The sequence below is a fragment of the Dendrobates tinctorius genome, unplaced genomic scaffold (genome assembly GCF_039654945.1).
Source record: "Dendrobates tinctorius isolate UK_male_01 unplaced genomic scaffold, ASM3965494v1 ptg000016l, whole genome shotgun sequence".
In the NCBI taxonomy this organism is placed as follows: Eukaryota; Metazoa; Chordata; class Amphibia; order Anura; family Dendrobatidae; genus Dendrobates; species Dendrobates tinctorius.
In genome coordinates, this window is record NW_027361684.1 from 28,030,514 (window position 1) to 28,055,382 (window position 24,869).

At 45.9% G+C, this 24,869-nt stretch overlaps 1 long non-coding RNA gene across 1 annotated transcript; it reads right to left on the minus strand.

The window, feature by feature from the left end:
• Positions 1-40: 40 nt before the first annotated feature.
• On the minus strand, positions 41-19,881 carry LOC141078064 (uncharacterized). The gene is made up of 3 exons (XR_012227646.1): positions 19,490-19,881; positions 14,580-14,711; positions 41-261 (listed from the first exon to the last, which is right to left on the minus strand). It is a non-coding gene; the product is annotated as an uncharacterized lncRNA (long non-coding RNA).
• Between the last annotated feature and the right edge of the window lie 4,988 nt (positions 19,882-24,869).

The window sequence follows — 24,869 nt, forward strand, 5'->3', positions numbered from 1 at the left end:
AAAATTAAATGGAAACATTTACATTTTTTTGTATCCAGCTTTTGAATGTACACAGGAATTTTTTAGGGATCATAAAAATTGTGTCCAATTAGTGTACGTGAAAAGTGAGTTTTTTGTAGCAGATCCGCTGTAAAAAGAGAAAAAATGATTAAAAAAAAGGCTTGAAAGACTTTTTGTGTTCATTTCTATTGTAAAAACCACTTTACTCTTCGGATGTTCAGTCTTCTGAGCGTTTCTTCCGCTTTAGGTTTAGAAAAACACCTGGTGGAAAAAGAGAAATTGGGTGTCACTTTTGTTTTTAACTGGCTTCTGATTAAATCCACTCCAAACTGAGCACTGTCCATTCAAAAGACTGCAAAAAATATGCTTTAGAAAAAAAAAACTCTTTCAAACCACTATAAAACTCTTCAAAATCTCCACGGGAAAATAAATGTTAATTAAAAGCTTTCCAAAGAAGGAGCGTAGTTTCCCCCTATGAATGTCTCAATGTTGCAATGTACTCAGTTATCCAGTGATCAGGCCTTATTCACATATCATTATTTGTTCTGTATTTTACACCAATAGAAAGAGAAAATCAGGACTGGTGCCTTCTGAAAGAACAACTATTATTGAAAGACTCCCGCTGTGTGATTAATGAAATAGTGCCCAAAAATACCAATGTTTGAAAGAGGTCTTGTTTTAGTGACTGTATATTTGGTCAGTGTGTAGTCTGTGTCCAGAGATATAGGAGCTAGACTTCACCCACTAGCTCAGAGACAACTGATAAGTATAAATAGAGTCTGAAGAGGTGAGCTTGTGAAATATGGAAGAAACAAGTCATGTAATATCCAGAAATAATGTTATCCGTCAAGTACGCACATGACAGCGTATTGTGAAAAGTCAACTGAAATGACAGGTATGCGTTAACTACGGTAAGCCTGTAGAAAAGAAATAATGTGCATAGAACTGTTTTAAAGGAATAGCTCATACATGCACTGCACCAAATAGGAACACACGTGTTGTTATTGTAATGTGTGTACAGACCAGAGTTTTCCAAGCTATTATAAGTTGTGAGCTGTATAATAGATGGTGTTCAGTTGGATTATTTGAAGGGAAAACACTTAATTTTGACACTGATTCTTAAAATTCTGTGACCTATTCAATATGATTATTATACAAAAAGTATCTGCAGCTGTCAAAGGGGGCTAGAAAACCATTTATGACTTTGAAGGCACTGGTTAGGTAAGACTAGTATACAGTCATGGCCAAAAGTTTTGAGAATGACACAAATATTAATTTTTACAAAGTCTACTGCTTCATTTTTTCTAATGGCAATTTGCATATACTCCAGAATGTTATAAAGAGTGATCAGCTTAACAGCAATTACTTGCAAAGTCAATATTTGCCTAGAAAATGAACTTTATCCCCCAAGACACATTTCAACATCATTGCAGCCCTGCCTTAAAAGGACCAGCTAACATCGTTTCAGTGATTGCTCCATTAACACAGGTGTGGGTGTTGATGAGGACAGGGCTGGAGATCAATCTGTCATGATTAAGTAAGAATGACACCACTGGACACTTTAAAAGGAGGCTGGTGCTTGGCATCATTGTTTCTCTTCTGTTAACCATGGTTATCTCTAAAGAAACACGTGCAGTCATCATTGCACTGCACAAAAATGGCCTAACAGGGAAGAGTATCACAGCTAGAAAGATTGCACCTCAGTCAACAATCTATCGCATCATCAAGAACTTCAAGGAGAGAGGTTCCCTTGTTGCCAAAAAGGCTCCAGGGCGCCCAAGAAAGACCAGCAAGCGCCAGGACCGTCTCTTAAAAGTGTTTCAGCTGCGGGATCGGGCTACCAGCAGTGCAGAGCCTGCTCAGGAATGGCAGCAGGCAGGTGTGAGTGCATCTGCACGCGCTGTGAGGCGGAGACTCTTGGAGCAAGGCCTGGTCTCAAGGAGGGCAGCAAAGAAGCCACTTCTCTCCAGGAAAGACATCATGGACAGACTGATATTTTGCAAGAGGTACAGGGAGTGGACTGCTGAGGACTGGGGTAAAGTCATTTTCTCTGATGAATCCCCTTTTCGATGGTTTGGGACATCTGGAAAACGGCTTATTCGGAGAAGGCCAGGTGAGCGCTACCACCAATCTTGTCTCATGCCAACTGTCAAGCATCCTGAAACCATTCATGTGTTGGGTTGCTTCTCAGCCAATGGAATGGGCTCTCTCTCAGTCTTGCCTAAAAACACAGCCATGAATAAAGAATGGTACCAGAATGTCCTCCAAGAGCAACTTTTCCCAACCGTCCAAGAGCAGTTTGGCGATCAACAATGCCTTTTTCAACATGATGGAGCACCTTGCCATAAAGCAAAGGTGATAACTAAATGGCTCAGGGAACAAAACTTAGAGATTTTGGGACCATGGCCTGGAAACTCCCCAGATCTTAATCCCATTGAGAACTTGTGGTCAATCATCAAGAGACGGGTGGACAAACAAAAACCTTCAATTTCAGACAAAATAAAAGCATTGATTTTGCAAGAATGGACTGCTATCAGTCAGGATTTGATCCAGAAGTTGATTGAGAGCATGCCAGGGAGAATTGCTGAGGTCCTGAAGAAGAAGGGTCAACACTGCAAATATTGACTTGCTGCATTAACTCATTGTAACTGTCAATATAACCTTTTGTTACTCATAATATGATTGCAATTATATTTCTGTGTGTGATAAAAACATCTGACAAACACACATAAAAACCAGAGGCCAGCAGATCATGTGAAAATATAATATTTGTGTCATTCTCAAAACTTTTGGCCATGACTGTACATATTACAGTAGGTTGTGAGTGCTTCATGGCAGGTAAAGATCAGAAAAATGTCAGTACTACTATCCCTTCTTCAAAACCAAGGAGAGCTCCAAGTGGTAAATACATAAGTTTTTCTGTGGGTGTATAGTTTAACATTTTGGTCTTACATGGGTGTATTGTAATGCTGGGGTATTGTCATTGAATTCCACACATCTAATTAGAATTAAATGACTCTTCTGACCCTGTCCTAATCTACACAGCTAAAAGTAAAAATCAGAGAACAGAAAAAATTAGTTAACGGTGTGTACGTGAACATTTTGTTCTAGTTATTTATTTGAATAATCACATTAAAAGCAATGATTTTATTATTTCATTTGTTTGTTTTTTTAATGTTTAAGGAAAAATCTGGTTATTTCCTTTATTAAATTTGGACCACGTTTTAAAGTTATTACCTATCCATAGGAAATATTAGATTTTTACTGAACGCTGGAGCTCTGACTCCAGGAGCCCCAAATGATCCCAAGAACAAGGTTCTACAGAGAGCAATCTAAATGGAACGGTCAAGGAATCACAAGTAGATCTAAGGAGCTTAAAGGGTTTGCATTAAGTTTTTATGGTAGCACTGGGGACACTCACTTGTGTGGTGTACTGACCACTGTGTCCGCTGGGGGGCGCTGTGTGGGTGTCCCAAGACGAACGGATAGCCTTGTCCAGAGTGGTAACAGGAGCAGGGTGCTAAAGGATCGTTATGTACCTCAAGGTGGGTGGCCTTGGGATGGAGGCTTGCTTATGTGCTGATCAGCAGAGCTGATCTTTCGTTCCAATGTGTCAGGGAGAAGTCTCCAGGTAGCTGGTGAGGTGAGCGGAACAAGTTACCTACAAACCCACCTAGGGGGTGTGTTTAAGAATGCTATTGTAAAGTGTGTATGAGTGGTTGAAGGACCTGTGATGAGGTCTTAGCCATGTGACCCGGTGGGCGTGCCTACGGACCATATAAGGTGGCCAGGGTAGGTCACATGAAGGTAATGCTGGGACCTGGTTGGTCCGTTTTGGAAGGTCCCGTCTGAGAGAGATGGGGCTGTCTTCCTGAAAGCAAGTGAACGCTATGTTAATGGCTGCACATGCCTGATAGTTCCCTGGAGGGAATGGACGTCTGCAGAGTGGTGAAGAGGCCATGAGGTAAACCCGGAGAGGGTATATAACTGTGAGGCTAAGAGAGCCTGCGTATGGCATAACCTGTGTGACCACAGGGATAACAGAGTGAAGCTCTGTCATGGACGCTATGCTGTTTTCTAGTGCTTTGATGGTTTTGATGCATGAATAAACCGCATGGACTGTTATTATTTTATGGAAAACCCGTGCCGGATGTGATTATTTGGCTGCCAAGCGAGTGTCCCCTATCTGAATGACAGCGCTACCTTACACTTGGTAGCAGATTAACAGGGAACGGCACCGGGTTTTTCACATAAATCAGTCCATGTGGTTTATTATTAGACGGCATAAACCATAAACAGCAACAGTCTTATATCAGACAAGTCAATGTTCATCAAAGGGCTTCGCTCTCTCTGCCCTGTGGTCACACAGGCTGTGCTATGTCCAGCAACCATTCTCCATAGCCTAAACACAGTTTTTCCCCCCTGTTCGGGGTTACCTCTTAGTTGCTTCTCACTCCGGACATCCATTCCTCCTGGGGACTGTCCGATTCACACAGGCTGTTACACACAGGCCTCACCCGGTCAGCGGCCTCCGCATGTGCGCTTCAGGAAGGCAGCACACCTTCCAGCACGTTGGCCTTCTGGGACCTTCCACATGGACCAATCAGATCCAGGCCCTCACCCCCATGTAACCTACCCTGGTCACCTTATATGGTCCGTAGCCACTCCCACCGGTGAGATACGGATCACATGGCTATGACTTCATCGCAGGTCCTATTTCAGACACCCACCATACACACACATATACAGGCTTACTAAGGGCGTTTATACACACGCCCCTGGGTGGGTTTGTAGGTGACTGGTCCCACCCATCTCACCAAGTCACCTGGAAGCTTTCCCTGATACACTGCAGCAAACCCTCAGCAGTACGTCTGCTGATCAACACATGTTCCAGCTTCCATTCCAGGGCCACCCACCCTGGGATACATAACGGTCATTTACCATCCTGCCATTCATCCTATCTCCATTACCACAATGGATATGCCTGTGTACATGACCCATACAGCGCCCCCTAGCTGTCACAACGGTCACTGCACCACAAGTCAAAGCTTATCCATAACTTGGTTTCTTGTGGTCTGACCTCTGGGTCCAAAACTGTTCCCAAGAAAATGGCTCTGCAGAGTCCAGTCTGGATGGAGCTAGGGTCAAGCAGGCCCACTACCACTTTATTAATTCTCTATGGGACTGCCGGAGATAGCCAAGCGCTGTACTTGGCTGTCTCATAGACAATGAGTAGAGTGGTGGGACCTCTGCACAACCAGTTTTTCAGTCAGATGTGTCTCTGCAGAGCACCGTTCTTGGTATCCGTGTAGGTCCAAATGATCACCTCTCCAGAGATCAAGTTATTATCTACAGTGGCATGTAAAAGTTTGGGGACCCCTGGTCAAAATTACTGTTATTGTGAATCATTTTTAAAATGTCAAAAATTACTAGAGAGGAAAATGGGCCAGTGCAAAAGTTTATGCATCCTTGGAGATTTGTGTGCTTTTATAACTTTGATCAAGATTTCAAACCTTAATTAGCCTGTTAGGGTTATATATCTTGTTCACTATCATTGTTAGCAAAGGCCAGGTGATGTAAATTTCCCCGCTTTTTAAAAACCTAGCTGTTGTGAATTCCCTTGCTCGGACTTCTGAGCCGGAGCTCCCTCTGCTCTCTCTGGTGGTTACTGGGAATAGTGGAGCTGGCCAGGTTGATGGAAGCTTGCCACCTGACGACGATAATTGGGAATCTGGGATTACTGGCTGGGAGCATATAATTCAGCAGGCTTCCCTTGGTGGTTGATGGTGATTTCCTCCTTGTGCATTTGGAGTTCTTTTGTCTCCTGCCTGATCTGCATGGTTCAGTTAAGTGATTCTTTTGCTAATCCTTTGCATCTAATCTGGTTGTGCTTTTTTGTGCTTTCTGCTTTGTTGCTAGGGTTCAGCGTACTCCCTGCTGGGGGCAGCGCTGGGCCCCGCTCATATGTTACAGCTTGTGTCAGTTTGTTCAGTCCCCTGTTATGTTAGTAACGTTTGCTTTGCTTCCAGTTCATACCAGAGTGCTGATCTAGCGGGGGTGAGGTCGTGTGGCCTCAGGTTTTTTGCATATCAGATGTGTTGGATTTTTTTAGGGTTTTGTGCATGATTGCAGACAGTATCTTTTCTGTCCTGTCCTGTCTAGACAGCTTGGTCCCCACCGTTTGCTCAGTCTGTCCTCTGCCTGTGTTTGTGTCTCATCTTCTCTCACCGACAATATATGTTTGGGGGCTGTCTATTCCTTTGAGGATCTGCTCAGGGGCAGTTTAGATTTCACCTTTCTGGCTTTAGGCTTAGTTAGTTCTCCGGCTGTGCCGATGTGTCTAGGGCATCGTAGGAACTCTCCACGGCTACTGCTAGTTGTGTTGATAGGATCAGGGGTCTGCAATCCGCTTAGTTACCAACCTCTCTGGTTTTCTGGTGGCTTAGCCTGTTCCTGCCTTCCTCCTCGGTGACCCATTCATAACACCTAGCCTCCTCTAAACTTGTGCTAACAACAGTAGCCATGGGTTCTCCGACGCAGCTACCTAGCACTCTGAAAATGGTTGAGGCCCACAAAGCAGGAGAAGACTATAAGAAGATAGCAAAGCAATTTCAAGTTGCCCTTTCCTCAGTTCGAAATGTAATTAAGAAATGGCAGTTAACAGGAACAATAGAGGTCAAGATAAGGTCTGGAAGGCCAAGCAAAATTTCCGTGATAGCTACTCATAGGTTTGCTAGAGAGGCAAATCAGAACCCCCGCTTGATGGCAAAAGACCTTCAGAAAGATTTAGCAGACTCTGAAGTTGTGGTAAATTGTTCTATTGTTCAAAAACACCTGTAAAAATATGGCCTTCAAGGAAGAGTCATCAGAAGAAATCATCTCCTGTATCCTCTCCATAATATTCAGCGTTAGAAGTATGCAAAAGAACATCCAAAGCCTGATGCATTTTGATAACAAGTCCTGTGGACCGATGGGGTTAAAGTTTATGGTAACTCTTTGGCCACAATGATCCTAGGTATATGTGGAGAAAAAAAAGGGAGCAGAGTTTCAGGAAAAGAACATCTCGCCAACCATTAAGCATGGGGATGGATCAATCATGCTTTGGGGTTGTGTTGCAGCCAATGGCACGAGGAACATTTCACGGGTAGAGGGAAGATTGGAGCCAATGAAATTTCAACTAATTTATAATGCAAAAATAACATCATCTGTAAAAAGCTGAAATTGAAAAGAGGATGGATTCTACAAATGGACAATGAGCCTAAACACTTCAAAATATACAATAGACTACATCAAAAGGCGCAAGCTGAAGTTAACCCAAAGGGTATAACCAGGTTTTCAAAGAGTCCCTCAGATGTGAGGAACGCAGTTTTCCACTCGTCCCCTTCCCGAACCCTTATCAGGTTGTAGGCCCCCCGGAGATCTAATTTGGAGAACCATTGGGCCCAGATAACTTGTTACATAGGTCTGGGATGAGGGGAAGTGGATAAGTGTTCCTAACCATTATCTTGTTAAGTTCCCGAAAGTCGAGGCACGGCCGCAAACCACCATCTTTCTTCTTCACAAAGAAGAATCCTGCTGCCACGGGTGATACAGAAGGCCTGATATGCCCTTTGCAGAGACTCTCAGCTATGTACTCCTTCATGGCTTGGCGCTCAGGCCCGGACAAATTGAACAATCGAGCCTTAGGTAACTTGGCTCCGGGTACTAACTCAATGGCACAGTTGTAGGGTCTATGTGGTGGCAGCGCCTAAGCCTCACTTTCAGAGAACACGTCTTCGAAATCCTTCAGGTACTCCGGAATACCTTCCAGACCGACAGACGACACAGATACGGTTTTAACAGAGTTAACAAAAGGCCCCAGGATACAACACTTATCTTTACATCCCCATTGAGTGATCTCCCCCATCACCCAATCAATGGTAGGATTATGCCGTTGTAGCCAAGGCATCCTCAGTACCAGTCCTGCAGGCATGTTATCTAACACAAGACAAGTTAATTTTTCCACATGAGTGGAACCCACTTTCAGAGAAAAAAGTTCAGACCTGAAACAGATACCGTCCCAGGTAAGAGAGGACAAGTTAATTGACACAAGTTTAACAGGATCCTGAAGCCTGACTGTCCCTATCTTATTAAGAGTCATAATCCGGGCATCAATCAGGTTAACAGCAGAGCCACAGTCAACAAAGGCAGTAGTCTGAACAGGACCATCACCAAGTTCCAGTTCCACCCGAAGCACAATTTTTGCAAGTGAGGAAAAAGGTTCCTGAAGGTCTGGGTAGCCTCCTCGACTACTACCCAGACCTAGTCATTTCCCGCCACCTTGGAGGATGACGGACAGGAGGGGCAGTCCTTCTTCCAATGTCTAGATTCCCCACAATAGAAGCACAACTGCTTCTCCCGGCGGCGTCTTCTTTCCTTCTCATCACAGGAGACAGCGCTCACCTCCATAGCCACCTGAGGAGTCCGGGTCTCAACTCCACTGGAGAATAATGATGTTTCAAGTTGCATAACACCTCTTGCCCGCAGTCTGCGATCCATGAGAACCGCTTGGGTCATGGCATCCTCCAGGAAGTCAGGTGGAGGATGGAGTGCCAGGGCATCCTTCAGACGTTCACACAGGCCTCTACGGAACAGCCCCCGAGGGGCGGCATCACTCCAAGAAACCTCAGCTGCCCAACGCCTAAATTTAGAACAGAACCACTCGGCCGAGTGCTTCCCCTGACAGACACTCATCACCTTGTCCTCAGCCAAACGCACTCTATCTGGCTCATCGTAAATAAGCCCTAAGGCCTCAAAAAACGCATCCACTGACATTCTCTCTGGGGCAGAAGAGGAAAGAGAAAATAATAATAATAATAATCTTTATTTATATAGCGCCAACATATTCTGCAGCGCTTTACAGTTGAACAGTTTGAAACACAACAGTCATAAGTAATAACGTTAACAATACAATAATTAAAGCGAAATAAGACGACCCTGCTCGTGGGAGCTTACAATCTACAATGAGGTGGGGGCGATACAAAGCACAGGTTTGTATTTACAATGATGTATTTACAATGATGGTCCAGCCATCTTCAGGGGGTGGGGGATAGATGGAGATAGTGAATGGGCTACACACACAAGCATAAAATGACTGATTACTGAATGTGATAGGCCGCTCTGAACAAATGTGTTTTGAGCGAGCGCCTAAAACTATGCAAATTGTGGATGGTCCTAATATTTTGGGGTAGAGCATTCCAGAGGATTGGCGCACCACGGGAGAAGTCTTGGAGTCGGGAGTGGGAGGTACGGATTAGGGCAGAGGTTAGTCGAAAGTCATTTGCAGAGCGCAGTGGTCGGTTAGGCCGATAGACAGAAATGAGGGAGGAGATGTAAGGGGGTGCCGCACTGTGGATAGCTTTGTGGGTGAGAACAAGTACTTTGAATTGTATCCTGTAATGAATGGGCAGCCAGTGTAAAGACTGGCGAAGAGCGGACGCGTCAGAGAAACGATTAGCCAGATGGACAACCCTGGCTGCTGCATTAAGGATGGACTGGAGAGGGGAGAGTCGAGTGAGGGGGAGGCCAATTAATAGAGCGTTACAGTAGTCCAGGCGGGAGTGGATCAGGGCGACAGTGAGGGTTTTTGTTGTTTCCACGGTGAGAAAAGGGTGGATTCTAGAGATGTTCTTTAGGTGTAAGCGGCACGAGCGGGCAAGAGATTGTATATGGGAGGTGAAGGAGAGATCGGAGTCAAACATAACACCCAGACAGCACGCCTGCTGTCGGGGTGTTATTATGGTGCCACCCACGGAGAGGGAAATGTCAGATTTAGGGAGGTTAGTAGATGGCGGGAGCAGAAGAAGTTCAGTTTTGGAGAGGTTGAGTTTCAGATAGAGAGCAGACATGATTTTGGAGACTGCAGACAGACAGTCAGTGGTGTTCTGTAGTACAGCAGGGGTAAGGTCAGGGGATGATGTGTATAGTTGTGTGTCATCAGCATAAAGATGGTACTGAAAGCCAAATCTGCTGATGGTCTGTCCAATTGGGGCTGTGTAGAGAGAGAAGAGAAGGGGGCCAAGGACTGAGCCCTGAGGTACCCCGACAGTGAGAGGAAGAGGAGATGAAGTGGAGCCAGAGAACAGAACACTGAAGGAGCGGTCAGGAAGATAGGAGGAGAACCAGGAGAGAGCAGTGTCCTTAATGCCTAGTGACTGGAGCCTAGAGAATAGGAGAGGGTGGTCAACAGTGTCGAAAGCTGCAGAAAGGTCGAGAAGAATGAGCAGAGAGTGGTCACCGTTACGTTTTGCTGTCAGAAGGTCATTGGTCACTTTGATGAGTGCAGTTTCTGTCGAATGTAGGGGGCGGAAACCGGACTGTGAAGGGTCTAGGAGGGAGTGAGTGGAGAGATAACGGGTAAGGCGGGAGTATATCAGGCGCTCCAAGAGTTTAGAGATGAAGGGGAGATTGGAGACTGGTATGTAGTTGTTTGTGCAGGATGGGTCGAGGGTGGGTTTCTTTAGTAATGGAGTAATGATAGAGTGTTTGAAGGAGGAGGGGAAAATGCCAGAGGAGAGGGAGAGATTAAAGTTTGTAGTTAGGTGAGTTGTGACGACTGGAGAGAGAGACTGGAGATGTGAGGGAATGGGGTCGGTTGTGCATGTAGTCGGACGAGAAGAGGAGAGTAGCCTGGAGACTTCTTCTTCTGTGATGGGATCGAATGTGGAGAATGAGCCAGGGGAAATGCAGGGAGGGATGGGAGTCACTGAACTTGGTGATTGGGAGCGGATTTCCTGGCGGATATTGTCTATTTTCTCTATAAAGTGGGAGGCCAGGTCATCAGCACAAATGTCTGTGATAGGGGCTTGAGCTTTTGGCCTGAGGAGGGAGTGAAAGGAGTCAAAAAGTTTCTTGGGGTTGTTGGATAGTGAGGAGATCAGGGTGGTGAAGTAGGTCTGTTTGGCGAGGTGAAGGGCAGAGAAAATGCCCAGGCTTGTGGGGACCCCCTAAGGAGGGACATAACTACCCCCACCCTCTGTTTCTCATCCCCAGAGAAGCGGGGTCTCAAGGCGAAAAAGCACTTACAGCCCTCTTTAAACGCTCTAAATTCATTTTTGTCACCAGCAAACGTATCTGGCAACTTAACCGGGGATTCGTGTGGGACTAAAATGACATCTCTATTCCCCAGCTGCTGAAAGCCTGCGGAAAGCACCCCCTGAACTGAGTCCGCAACCTACCGTTGGGACTGGGCCAGACCTTGGTGTTCCAAACTTAGCTTCTGCAGCGACTGAGTCAAGCATTTCACCTGCTCAGATAAGGCATGCTTTGAGTCCATGCTGCAGAAGTGAGGAGAGAAGAAAAAAAAAAAAAGTTCACGGTCAGTTATAATGTCAAGAACACCACACTGCACTTGCTCACTGAGCCAGTGCGCGTCTCCTGAGTAAGACAACCTGTGTTCAGAGATACCTGTGGAGCGGGCAGCAGCAGAGAAGATGCATGCTTCAGACCCACAGGACCTGAAGCATGTGACTGCTGGGGGCGTGGCCTAAACTCCCGAGAGCTAGGAGCTGCAGGAAAACTCCTAGAATGGTAACTACGGAACAAAGTTACTAATTGGCATAGACAGGGAAATAAACCAGATCAGGCCGGGGTCAAAGCACGAGATAGCACGACAATTACCAAAGGGCAAGACAGAACGGATAGTCAAGACGTAGCCAAGAAGTCAGAAACCAGAGAAGCAGATATACAGAACAGAATCAACAGGCAAACTCACAACGGGGGACAGAACCGGATCAGAACCATATAAGCAAGCTATAAGACAACGAACAGGCACACAGGGGTCACAACACTCGGCCAAAGGCAAAAGTATAACTGACAGGGATTGGAGTATCTCAGGGCAATAAAAAGCTCTGCCTGAACCAAAGAGAGGCCACAATAATTAACCCCAGGTGGGCAGGTCAAAGTCTGCACTGAGCTCAAGACATTAACCCCTGACGTGCAGGTCAAAACCTGCACTGGGATCATGACAGTTTCCCTCTCCACATCGTGTCCGACAGAGGAGTCCAGTTCACCTCAAGATTCTGGAGAGCAGTTTGTAAACTGGTAAGAATTTAACTGGATTTTTCCTCAGCGTACCATCCCCAGTCCAATGGACAAGTGGAAAGGACAAATCAAATCCTGGCTGGATTCCTGCGACACTTTGTTAACACCCATCGTGACGACTGGGTAGACTTACTGTCCTGGGCCGAATTTTCTTACAATCAAGTAAGTGAATCTTCTAGAAAGTCTCCCTTTCAGATTGTCTTCGGATTGCAACCCGGAGTACCTCTTCCCATCTCCGTATCATCTGGCGTTCCAGCTGCCGATACCTTCTCCGAAGATTTCTCTAAGGTCTAGAGGGACACCAAAACTGCTCTGGAGAAAGCCTCCCAGCGTATGAAAAGGCATGTGGACAAGAGACGTTTGGATGCACCTATCTTTTGCCCCGGAGACAAGGTATGGCTCTCTTCTAAGTACATCCGGTTAAAGATGCCATCCTACAAATTGGGTCCCCGGTTCATCGGACCGTTTCAGATCTTGAGACAGATCAATCCAGTCTCGTACAAACTGGAAGTTGCCCTAAACTCTATGTGTGCCTAACTCCTTTCATGTTTCTCTCCTCAAACCAGTAGTTTTGAGTCCCTTCTTTAAGGATCCGGGTACCACTCCTGACCCTGTCTCAGAGGATTTTGTTTTTGAGGTAAAGCATATCCTGGCCGTAAAAAAAGTAAGGGGTAAGACCTACTACCTGGTGGACTGGAAGGGTTTTGGTCCTGAGGAGAGATCTTGGGGGCCTAGGGAGAACATCCAGGCTCCTCTCCTCCTTAAACGGTTCTACACAGGCTTGAAGAAGAGGGGGTGTAAAGAGGGGGATACTGTTACACCCGGTCCCCGTCCTGGTGCTGCATCCAGGCTTGCCGCTGCTTTCTGTTCTTGGCACTCATCTCAAGCCTCACATAGGCAGCAGCCGGCCTCCTCTGGATCTCATGCTGCTGCTCAGCGTTCTGTTCTCCCTCCTGCCTCCTCCTCCTGGCGCCCTGTGAGGAGATCTGTAGCTAAGACTATTAGGGCACGCCCGCCCGCTCTCTTGCCTTCTTAAAGGGGCGGCGCGCATTATTCAGAGAATACAATTAACCAATGGCAGCTCACTGGCTAGTATTTCTGGCCTCACCTCCATAAGGAGAGCACCGGAGCAACGAGTAGCTATCATCCGGTTCTCATGCTAACCTGTCTGCACTGCATCTGCAGTCTCTGTGCATTGTCTAATGCTCTGTGTTTCCACAGCATATCAGTATCCTGTGTTACCTGGTTATATCAGCAACCATCTGGGCCTAAGCCATACCGTTCCGCCTACAGCCATCCGAGTCCAAGGACTGTGTGAAGGTCACTGGAACCGACTCCTTACCAACTAACCGGATCCAGGACCCAACGCATTACGGACTCTGCTGTAACTTTTGTTATCCCTTTTGGTCCCGCTGGGACAGCTGCCACGTGTTCGGGGTCTAACTGGAAGTAGCACCTGTGTCCTCCGGGCATTCCATTCTGGCCCTGCCTGGGGGGCTTTACTACGGGTGCCCGGGGCTCACTAGTCATGCCCCTTTCGGAGCCCCCCGGACCGTGGTCCCGAGGTTCCACTTAAAAAATAAAAGCGAATGTGAACTTCACCATCTCTGCCTCCGCTTCCATTCGTAACACACATACACTGCACACATAGGATTCTCCCTTGCACAAGTATGCGATTTGTATTGACCACATGTATGCAAATCACTAGCACAAGGAACTCCTGATAGTGTGCAGTGGGCACTGTGAGAATTCAGAATCCTGCAGTCACATAAAATGATTGCAGACTCTTCACAAACTTGAACAACCTCTTTAAAGGGGGTCTGTCACCCCATTTTCAGACTATCAGCTGCTGGCACCGCCATCAGGGCCTTATCTACAGCATTCTATAATGCTGTAAGTAAACCCCTGATGTAACCTGAAAGATAAGAAAAAAAGAGTTAGATTATACTCACCTCGGCGGTCTGTCCGGTCCGATGGGTGTCACCGTCCCGTCCGGTGCCTCCCATCTTCATAGGATGATGTCCTCCACCTTGCTGCTCCCTCGGCTCGTTCACTGGCATACTTTCTATGCCCTATTGAGGGCAGAGCAGAGTACTAAAGTGCGCAGGCGCCGGACCTCTCTGACCTTTCCCGGCTCCTGCGCACTGCAGTACTTTACTCTGCCCTCAACAGGGCAGAGAAAATACGCCTGCGCAGGAGCCGGGGGAGAAGCAAGGAGGAGGACATTATAGTATGAAGCTGGGAGGCGCCGGACCAGACCGCGACACTCACCGCACCCGCCCCCGCCCCGGTGAGTATGATCTAACGTGTTTTTCTTATCTTTCAGGTTTCATCGGGGGCTTATCTACAGCATTACAGAATGCTGTAGATAAGCTCCTGATGGCGGTGCCGGCAGCTGATAAGCAAAAAAAAGGGTGACAGATTCCCTTTAATGCTCCTAACATGAATAAAAATATGAGAATTAGTCAGTATCACAAATAAAATTTACATCCAGGTACCTGATAGATGATGTTGCTTCTGGAGTCGTTCTCTTTCATCTTACCCAGACCCCATGATGATTTTTCACATCCACAGCGGTCTCTGCAGACTTCCATCTTCTTCAGCCTCCTTTAGCACACCACAACATGATGCTGTTAAAGATAGAAGTGTCATTATAATGCTCCTGAATAAAAATATCTGCCATACGCTGAGTCCCTGAATAATTGCGCCTCACTATATTTCCTGCACAAAATATGACCCACACTGTCTTATGGTACCGTATTTTCAGGAGTATAAGACGACTGGGCGTATAAGACGACCCCCAACTTTTCCAGTTAAAATATAAAATCTTCTTAAAAGCCAGGTGTCATCTTATAGGGCGGTGCGGAGGAGTGGTCCGATGACGAGGGAAGGTGTAAACAAAGTACCGTATCCTTATTACCTCCTTGTGGCAGCGGTGCTCTGTGCGGCTCTCTGTGCTGGAGGAGGCGGCGGCGGCGGCTCTTTGTGCAGAGTGGGGGCTCCACCGGCATTTCCTCAAAGCCCGGAGACCCTCGCAGCTCCATTGCTGCAATGTGGTGGCCTCCGGGAAAATGGCTGCTGGGGGCGGCGCATGCTCTGATTCAGATCTCGGCAACGAGATCTCGTCTTGAGCTTGTGTTAGTAGCCATAATGCTGCCCCCCATGATGTTTGCAATGCATGTACTGCTTCTGTAATGCTATTTCACTGCATGATTAGTTATATGCATCCTCTGGATATGCATCCTCTTGTCAGTGAGTGCAAAGCTGGCAGCCATTAGTTGTGTTAGATAGTTTTCTCTTTTGCTGCTGTGTATGTTATATTGCTCAGCTCTTATATAATGCATGATAACAGCATCCTGTATCATTGTTACTGTTGTGATAATACCTTGTATTGCTGTATATTACCTACCAGTTACCGCGGGAATTACGGAATTCTATTCCGTGGAAAAATCGCATTTTAAATTCCCGCGATTTTCCCATGGAAAAACTAGCGATTTGCAAGCGTAAATAGCTCGCAGAATGCTAGCGTTTTCCAAGCGATCTGTAGCATCGCTTGGAGAACTGATTGACAGGCTGGTTACACTCGTCAAACATAGTGTTTGACAAGTGTGACCAACTTTTTACTATTGAGGCTGCCTATGCAGCATCAGTAGTAAAAAGATCTAATGTTAAAAATAATTATAAAAATAAAAAATTGGGTTATATTCACCTTCCGATGTCCCTCGCAGCGTCCCCAGGCTTCAACGATACACACGGCAGCTCCCGTTCCCAGTGATGCATTGCGGCAATGACCTTTGATGACGTCGCGGTCTCTCGAGACAGCTACAGTATCGCGAGATGCGACGTCAGCAAAGGTCATCGCAATGCATCACTGGGAACGGGAGCTGCCGCGTGTATCATTGAAGCCTGGGGACGCTGCGAGGGACTTTGGAAGGTGAATATTTTAATTCTATTTTTTACAGGAATATGGTACCCAGAGCCCGGGGGACTGTCTCCTCTCCTCCAGACTGTGGGTACCATCAGCAAATGTTCTGCTTACTTTTCGCATGGTGGCCACAGCCACATACGGAAAGTAAGCAGAACAATGCATTCCTATGTGGGCGGAATCACCGCGATTCCGCAAAATAATGAGCATGCTGCGTATTTTTCCGCGATGCGATTCCGCCATGGGAAAATCTGCAGCATTAGCACAGCATTGCGGAATCACATAGGATTGCATGGGATGCTGTTTTTTTGCGTTTTCGAGGCAAAATCACGCGTTAAATCCCGCCGCGAAAATGCGACATGTGAACGCAACCTTATAGTTTTTACTTGAATCATCCACATTTTGTACAACAATCTGCTGAATCATCCATATCTGTGTTCAACAATCTTTGATATCATCTTCAACTTTGTACAACAACTCCTGATCTTATCTACTCTACTATACCATCTGTTATCTCCCATTGTTGTCCTTATCATCCCAATAAATAATAGACAAAGGGTACCGCTAGGCTAAGTGCACACATAACAGAAAATTTCTGCTAAAAAACCTGACACCCTTCCCAGAAACCGCGCCTTTTTTGTCTTCGCGTTTTCCGCGCGTTTTTGTAGCGGTTTTTGCGCGTTTTTTTGATGCGTTTTTTTTCGGCGCGTTTTTCAAAAGGCATTGAACTAGCCAGAAACGCGGAAAAATCCGCGAAATTAATGAGCATGCTGCGTTTTTTACCGCGATGCGTTTTTTTCACGGTAAAAAACGCATCAATATGCACAAAAAGTACAAAATGCATAGAAATTATTGGGAAGCTTATTTTTAGCGGTTTTATAGTGGTTTTATAGGCAAAACCGCTAAAAAAAACGCTAAAAAACGCTGTGTGTGAGCGCAGCCTTACAATTAGCGATGCACCAGCGATCCCGACAACGTTATGGACCCCTGGTGCATCGCTAAGTGGTCGCTAGTGAGCTGCCAAACAGAACAGGCAGATCTCACCAGCGACATAGCAACGGTCAGGGGTCGCTACTTATCTGTCAGACGCAGCGATCCTGACGTCCTCCACCCGCGTCCATGCGCCGCTCGTCGGCGCCACAGGAAGCCCAGCAGGAAGTGGCTGACGAGAAACGGCCCAGGACATTCTCGCGTGATCAGCGATGGACAGCGGGGGAGCCGGTCGGAGGTAAGTGTCACACATAGCGATATCGCTAGCAATATCGCTATAACGTCACAAAACCAGTGACGTTATAGCGATATTGCTAGCGATATCGCTATGTGTAACGGGCCCTTTAAGCTTCCATACAGTCTTGCTTCGGGGAGTGGATGAAAGGTTAAGCCGTATGCTGGAATCCACACAGCGTCATACGTGGAAGAAGGCAGAACAACTGATATAAAATACTGACCAAATACTGAATGTGTGAATGTGGCCACACTTTTTCAATACCATAAAAACACTAAATTGCTGGCATCACATCTATGGACTTATACAAAATTCTTTACTGCACTAGAATAGGACTTATTTTTATTGTCAACATTAGCTAAATGCTCCGCTATTCCTTTCTTCTATGTTACAGTCAATTTAGCGGATAATAAAGCCTTTACACTCAATTAAATGTACAACAAGGTGGGTGTCACAATTGATAATGCTGTCAATTGCATGACGCCCACTATGTGGTACAGAAACACTGTTTACTTTTCCACAAAGAAACAAACATGGCACCTAATACTACCACATTTATAAAAAGCTGTAAAAGCCAATAACTATAGAATTTTTTCAGTAAATAAGCTATATAACAGAGTATTACTGTGGGAACAACCTCTCTTGGCTGCCCACCTCCAGCTTTCTTGAACAATATGTTTTTTTTTTAATGGAATCCTGGATAAGTGGTAAGTGCTTTAAAACCACTTGTTTGATCTTATTGAATTGTACTTTATATGGAACCTTCTCTACTAGTGATGAGCAAACGTGCTCGAATCAGGTGTTATTCACGCATGCTCGGGTGCTAACCGAGTGTCTTCAGTGCGCTCGAAAAATATGTTCGAGTCCCCGCAGCTGCATGTCTCACGGCTGTTCACCAGCCGCAACACATGCAGGGGTTGCCTGTTTGCTAGGCAACCCTTGAATGTGTTGTGGCTGTGGAATAGCAGCCAAACATGCAGCCACGGGGACTCAAAAATATTATTCGAGCGCACTGAAGACACTCGGTTAGCACCCGAGCATGCCCACAAAACACCTTATCCGAGCACGTGTTAATGTATGAGCGCACATCTTTTTAATGTCGGTTGGCTACGAAACCTGCCTGAAAAAGCACTCGGAAAACACTCAAAATAATGAACATATGCATTTCTATGTAAAAAGTATTTGTAGCTTATCTGTTCAAGGTTTTGAACATCTTTTAACCACTTTAGGTTTCGAAAGACACCAAGCAGTTAAAAGAAGTTACCTGACTAATGATGAGCGAGTATACTCGTTACTTGAGATTTCCCGAGCATCTCCAAGTATTTGGATGTGCTCAGAGATTTAGTTTCTGTAGCTGCAGCTGCATGATTTGCTGCCGCTAGACAGCCTGAATACATGTGGGGATTTCCAAACAAACAGGCAATCCCCACATGTATTCAGTCTGTCTAGCAGCTGCAAATCATGCAGCTACGGCGACAGAAATAAATCTCCGAGCACAACCAAATACTCGGAGATTACCTGAACATGCTCAGGAAAGTAACGAGTATATTCCCTCATCACTAGACCTGACCAATCTTCATCTGTTTTCTGCACGGAAGACACTCTATTCTTTATCATACATGTTAATGAGAAGGTTCAAAAGACACCCGAGCATCTTACTGAGAATTTTACTAGCGTTATTCCTTGAAATACTGTTAGCAGTTTTATAATTGTTGAATGCAGCTAAAAAATAACTGAGAAATGGCTGCATAAAAGACACCCCAAAAATAATGGGAAAGTGCTAAATAAAAAATTACAGCAGTCAAAAACGTCAAAAAAATTCTCAGGGAAAGACAGATAAAAACGCTAAATTTTTTTTTTAAAAACTGCCTTTTCCTGAAGCATCTCCCCCTTGAAATGCAGGTTCAATCACCTGAAAAAGATACCATGTGCACATACACTATAAAATTATAGTTTTTGAACTCCTAATGATTTTTTGAGAGTTTCTGATTTGAAAATTCATTAAAAAAAAACCCAGTGTGAACACACCTATAAGTTTTGTGCACACAATGTCTTTTAGACATGCATGAACCAAATCACAGCTGACATCAACCCCAACTACTATTACTCCGATTGCCACCGAACCAAGGCAATCGGGAAGGGCAGGGCAAAGTGCCAATTCTGGGGTGGCTGCAGATTGGTATTTTTAGACTGGGAAGGGCCCATTAACCATGGACCTTCTCAACCTGATAATATAAGCCAGCAGCTGTCTGCTTTACCTTGACTGGTTATCAAAAACAGGTGTCACGTCCTCCTGGGAGATCTGGGGTTAGGCAATCTTTACGTACTGTGAATTGCAGGTCTTCCATTTAACCTGCATGTTTTGTTCCTCATATTCAATAGACTTTGCTTCCTTTGGCCTTGAAGAGGTTAATGACTCTTTGTAAGCTGGTTAGGGAAATGCAGCTCCATCTCACAGCTGTTCCTAACCTGCTTGTTTTCTCTTTCTATAAAATCTGGCTAGACCTTCTGTTAGGCATCAGGTTCCGGTCGCTGCACAGCAGGAATCCCGAGCCTTGCATTCGGCAGTCTCCCATTCCTCTCTGGCCACACAGGAGGCTGCGCAGCAGACTCATCCATCCAGGCGCTCTGCTCAGAACAGCTCTGTAGGTTTTGTTGCTGCTGCCACCTCTGGTCCCGCTATAGCAATGCAGGCTGGTCAGCAGCGAGCTATTCCAGGGACTAAGTCCTCCTTTCGGTCCACTGAGCATGCCTGTGGGATTATCTCTCATTGGAGATCGGAGGTCACATGCTCAGGTCCTTCTCCAGCTCGGATTGGACCATCAGGAAGGTCAGGAAGGTCCCGGAAGGACTCTGCTATAAAAGAGTCGCATGGCCACACGGCCATGCGCTAGTATAGACAAAGATTAGACCATGTGCAGCGAGTGTTGTATGCATATATGAATGTCTCTGGTGAATGACTCATTGGAAATCCCTGCCCTTGGTACGCATGTGTTGTGCAGCCTAGCCTCTCAAGCGCCCAGGTCTAGGTGTAGGTAGAGGCTGAGTCAGAGACTAGAATCAGTGTCCACCTCTGGCTCTACTCGCCACGGTGCACGTGCTCGACACTTCTCTGTTATGAATGAGTCACCGAGGAGGAAAAAACAAAAAGCAAGCTAAGCCCAGAAAACCGGAGAGATTGGTAACTAGCGGATTGCAGACTCCTGATCCTATCCACAACAACTAGCAGTAGCCGTGGAGCATGCCTACGGTGGTCCTAGACGCCTCGTCACGGCTGGAGAACTAAATAAGCCTAAAGAAAGAAAGGGAAAATCTAAACTGCCCCAGAGCAGACCCCAAAGCAATAGACAGCCCCCAACATGTATTGTCGGTGAAACAAGATGAAAACAGACACAGGTAGAAAGATAGGCTGAGCAAACGATGGGGCCCTCGCTAACTAGAAAGGACAGGAAAGAAAAGCTGCTGTCTGCAATCACGCAATAAACCCTGCCAAAAAGAATGTCCAACACATCTGATAGAAAAAGGCCCTGAAGTCGCTAGACTTCAAATCACTATATCAGAACTCAGGTATATTCTGAAGACAGAGCAAAAGAGGTCAACTGATCAGAGATAAAATGGGGATTCAGCCCAGTCCCAGCCAGGGCTGGCTGAACACAAAAACTAAGTAAAACAGACAAAAACTCATATGAACAATAGCAGAGAAAACTTAGCTTTAGGAAGGCAGGCACCAAACTGGAAACCAGGAGCCACAGTCAGGAAAAATCACCAGCAAGAAACTAGGGAGTCGGCTGCCTTAAATCCAATCAGAAACTCCTGATGTCCAATCGCAGTCCTCTTCCTCAGGTGGCCGGTCTCTGCCATTTAGATCAGCTTCATTACCTCCCTTCACCAACAGAGGGAGTCCAGATAGAGAACTCACTACTCTGTCAGCACAGCCAGCTCCATAACCCTCACCAGAAGCCAGAGGTAAACCCGAAAATGAGCTCACAACACTTCTCCAAGGTCAGCATCTATAATGGTGTCCGCAGGTGCGACGCCATGTGCTCAGAAGGTCTAGAGGGACTCTGACCCCGTGTTCTTGGGGCAGAGTTCCATGAGCACATTCTGAGCGCCCCCTTGCTGAGTTCTGTGAGTGCTAACAGACTCCGGCACTTAAGTTTCACAGTACTGCGGCTCTGTGACGTAACAGAGACCACTCCTGTTCACATCGGATGACGTTAACCCACGTATAACCTTTGTATATCGCTATATACATCCGCCATTACTGAGCAGCAGTTTACCACCTATGCACGGTGGACCCCGGGCCGACGAACGCATCTACTATCATTATATTATTTGGTGCGTTCCGCCAGCACGTAACACCTTCTCATCCCAACATGTAAAAGTTTTGCTTCCTGATTTGCTGGAGTTGATGTGCTGAAGTTGAAGTCCATAATTGCTGCTGGAGATTGTTGTCTGCTGTTTTGGGGTGTATGCTTTCTCCATTATCCTATTCCCATTTGGTTTGTACCTTCTTATCCTTCCCTTTATTCCTCTCTACCCGTGGTGAGTGTTTTTGTATGCAAGTTGCTTTTTGTTACTCCTAGTTTGTCTTACATGTATTTTTACTATCAAATCTGTCCCAGATCTCCTGGGGGAGGGGGAGGGGACATCTTAGGACATCAATAGGAGCATAGTAAGGAAACTCAAGCCTCTCTACCTTTAAGAGTACCCCTGGTACAGGGAGAGTTAGGCTACTTTTACACTTCCTGTGTTTTTTGAGGCCCGTTTTTGCAGGTCTTTTTTGCGGACCGTATTGCCGTAATTTTCATGGTATCCCGCAAAAACAGGCAGCAAACATGTTCTCGGATCGCCGTTTTTCTCGTTTGGAATAGCTTTTGAAAAGTTGGGGAAAAAAAAGGACAATAAGGCTATGTGCCCACGTAGCGTTTTTTTCCGGACACTAAAAACCGGACTCCTTCCCAGAAATCGCGCGTTTTTTTCTGCACGATTTCACCGCGATTTTACCACGATTATGATCGCGATTTTGCTGCGATTTTCACGTGCGATATTCAAGCACTTTCCAAGCGATTTGAAGCATCGCTTGGAAAGTGATTGACAGGTTGGTCAAACTCGTCAAACATAGTGTTTGACAAGTGTGAGCAGCTTTTTACTATTGAGGCCGCCTATGCGGCTTCAATAGTAAAAGATAGAATGTTAAAATGCTAAAAAAAAATAAAAAAATTGGGGTATATTTACCTTCCGGCGTCACGCGCTGCATTCCCGGCCTCAGCGTTCCCAGTAATGCCTTGCGCGACCTGTGATAACGTTGGTCTCGCGTTGCTATAGCGATCTCGCGAGACCGCTAGAGTTACGCGAGACTACGTCATCCCAGGACCTTGCCGCAAGGTATTACTGGGAACGCTGAGGCCGGGAATGCAGCGCGTGACGCCGGAAGGTAAATTTACCCCGATTTTTTTATTTTTTATTCTTTTTCTTACAGGGGTATGGTACCCAGGGCCTGGAGGACAGTCTCCTCTCCTCCACACCGTGGGTACCAACCGCACATGAGACGCTTAACTTCCCGCATGGTGGGCATAGCCACATGCGGGAAGTAAGCGATTCTCATGCATTCCTTTGGGTGCGGAATCGCGGCAATTCTTTGCGATTCCGCACAAAAGAATGACCATGCTGCGATTTTTTCCGCGATGCGATTCCGCCGTGGAAAAAAGCGCAGCATTAGCACAGCATGTGCGGAATGCCATGGGAATGCATGTGGGGCGTTCTGTACACGATTTTTAAATGTTTTCGCAGCATTTTTGCGCCGAAAATCGCGGCAAAAACGCTTAAAAATCGCTATGTGGGCACACAGCCTAAAATTGAAAAAAATAAACAGGAAATTGTCAAGGAACGATAAAGAAAAAAAAAAACTCCAGTGCCATTTCCATCTGGTCTTCACAGTGTACAGAGCTCTGTGTCCTTTGTTTGTTGCAAACTTTGGATTTCATTTTTCTGAACATGTCGAGACGTTTTGGAGATGATGTGATTCTGTGTTGGTTGCTTAACCAACATTTAAAGCATGAGCAGAGAGCAGCAGCAGCAGCTGCACTTGCACCAAGGAGGGTGTGGGTGCACCCTATTCTGTCGCAGCGTTCGTGGAAGGGTCATTTCCATACGCTGTACAGTGACCTGCGACAGCACCCGGAGAAATTCTTCACATAAAGCTGTATGTCCGTGTCAACTTTTGATTTGCTGTTGTTAGAGGTGCGGCCCTGGATTACATTCAAGGATGCCAGAATTCATCGCTGCATATCTCCGGAGCAGCGGCTTATTGTGGCATTGAGGTAATGACAACCTTATTTTATTATGTACAAAAGAGAAAAAAAAAGTGGCACTCACCATTCTGTCGTGAAAATTCTTTATTGATTAAAAAGCATTGGCACGGGAGGAACGTACAGAGAGTGGACGACAGCCGTTTCACACACTTGACCCCTTTGGCCGTCGTCGTTTCTGGGCCTTCTGGTTTTTTTTTTTTTTCTTAAAAAGTCCATGATCTCTAGAGATGTCTCAGATGGAGGCATCATTTCTAGGGCAGCAGAAGCAATAGCAGCTCTCCTCTTCCTATGGCTCCACACTGACCACCCTTTCTGCAGGTCATTTCGAACTCTCTTCTGCAATCATGATTGGTTCGCTTGACTCAAAAGAAGTACTTGCACCACTGCAGCTAGACTGCTGCTGCTGTGATTGTGTGGACTCTGCCGGTAGACTTTCTTCAGTTCTGAAAATGAGAACAGACAATTTAAGTAGCTAGACAACAAACATCAACATGGAGGATACATATATATGTATGTACAGTATACTTACTCGTGCATGCCAAGGACAGGAAGCAGAAATTGAAGCTGTTAGTAAATCTGTATGGCTTCTTTTCTTTACCACCAGCCTCTCCAGACCTCTCCCTCTCTGCTTTGGCCTTTAATTATCTTTTTAATTGGTCCCTGGTAGATCCCCACTTGGTCTTAATGGATTTCACTGTAGTGGAAGAAAAAACATAACTCAATTTTGCACTGTTTAAATTGTAAACAACAAGTATATCATGTCATGTGCTGAGTACTTACATATAAAGTCTTTCTCTTTGACATCTGCACGCTGCCAGCGGTTAGGGATGAGGGATTGGGCCACATCATCCCAGGCCCGCTTTTTCATGTCCCAGTTGTGATAGCTCTCATGCCTGGAATCCCAAATGCAGGGATTATCCTGAAGCAAAAAAAAGGGGGGTGATCAACAATAGCATATTTTGGGAAAGAAAACAGCAAACATGACTAATCCGCCACCCCTCTTTTGCACACTCTGCCAACCATTCATTTGCACTCTATGCAACCCCTCTTTTGCAATCTGCCACCCCTCTTTTGCACACTCTGCCAACCATTCATTTGCACTCTATGCAACCCCTCTTTTGCAATCTGCCACCCCTCTTTTGCACACTCTGCCAACCCTTCATTTGCACTCTATGCAACCCCTCTGTATTTTAACACCCCCCTCCCATCTCTCTCTGGCCCCCATCACAACGAAAAACAACAGTAAAACTGCAAAAACGGTCTTCACGGTGTATCGCAAAATCAACACACTGGGCAAACTTCTGTTGTTTTTGCGGCCCCATTC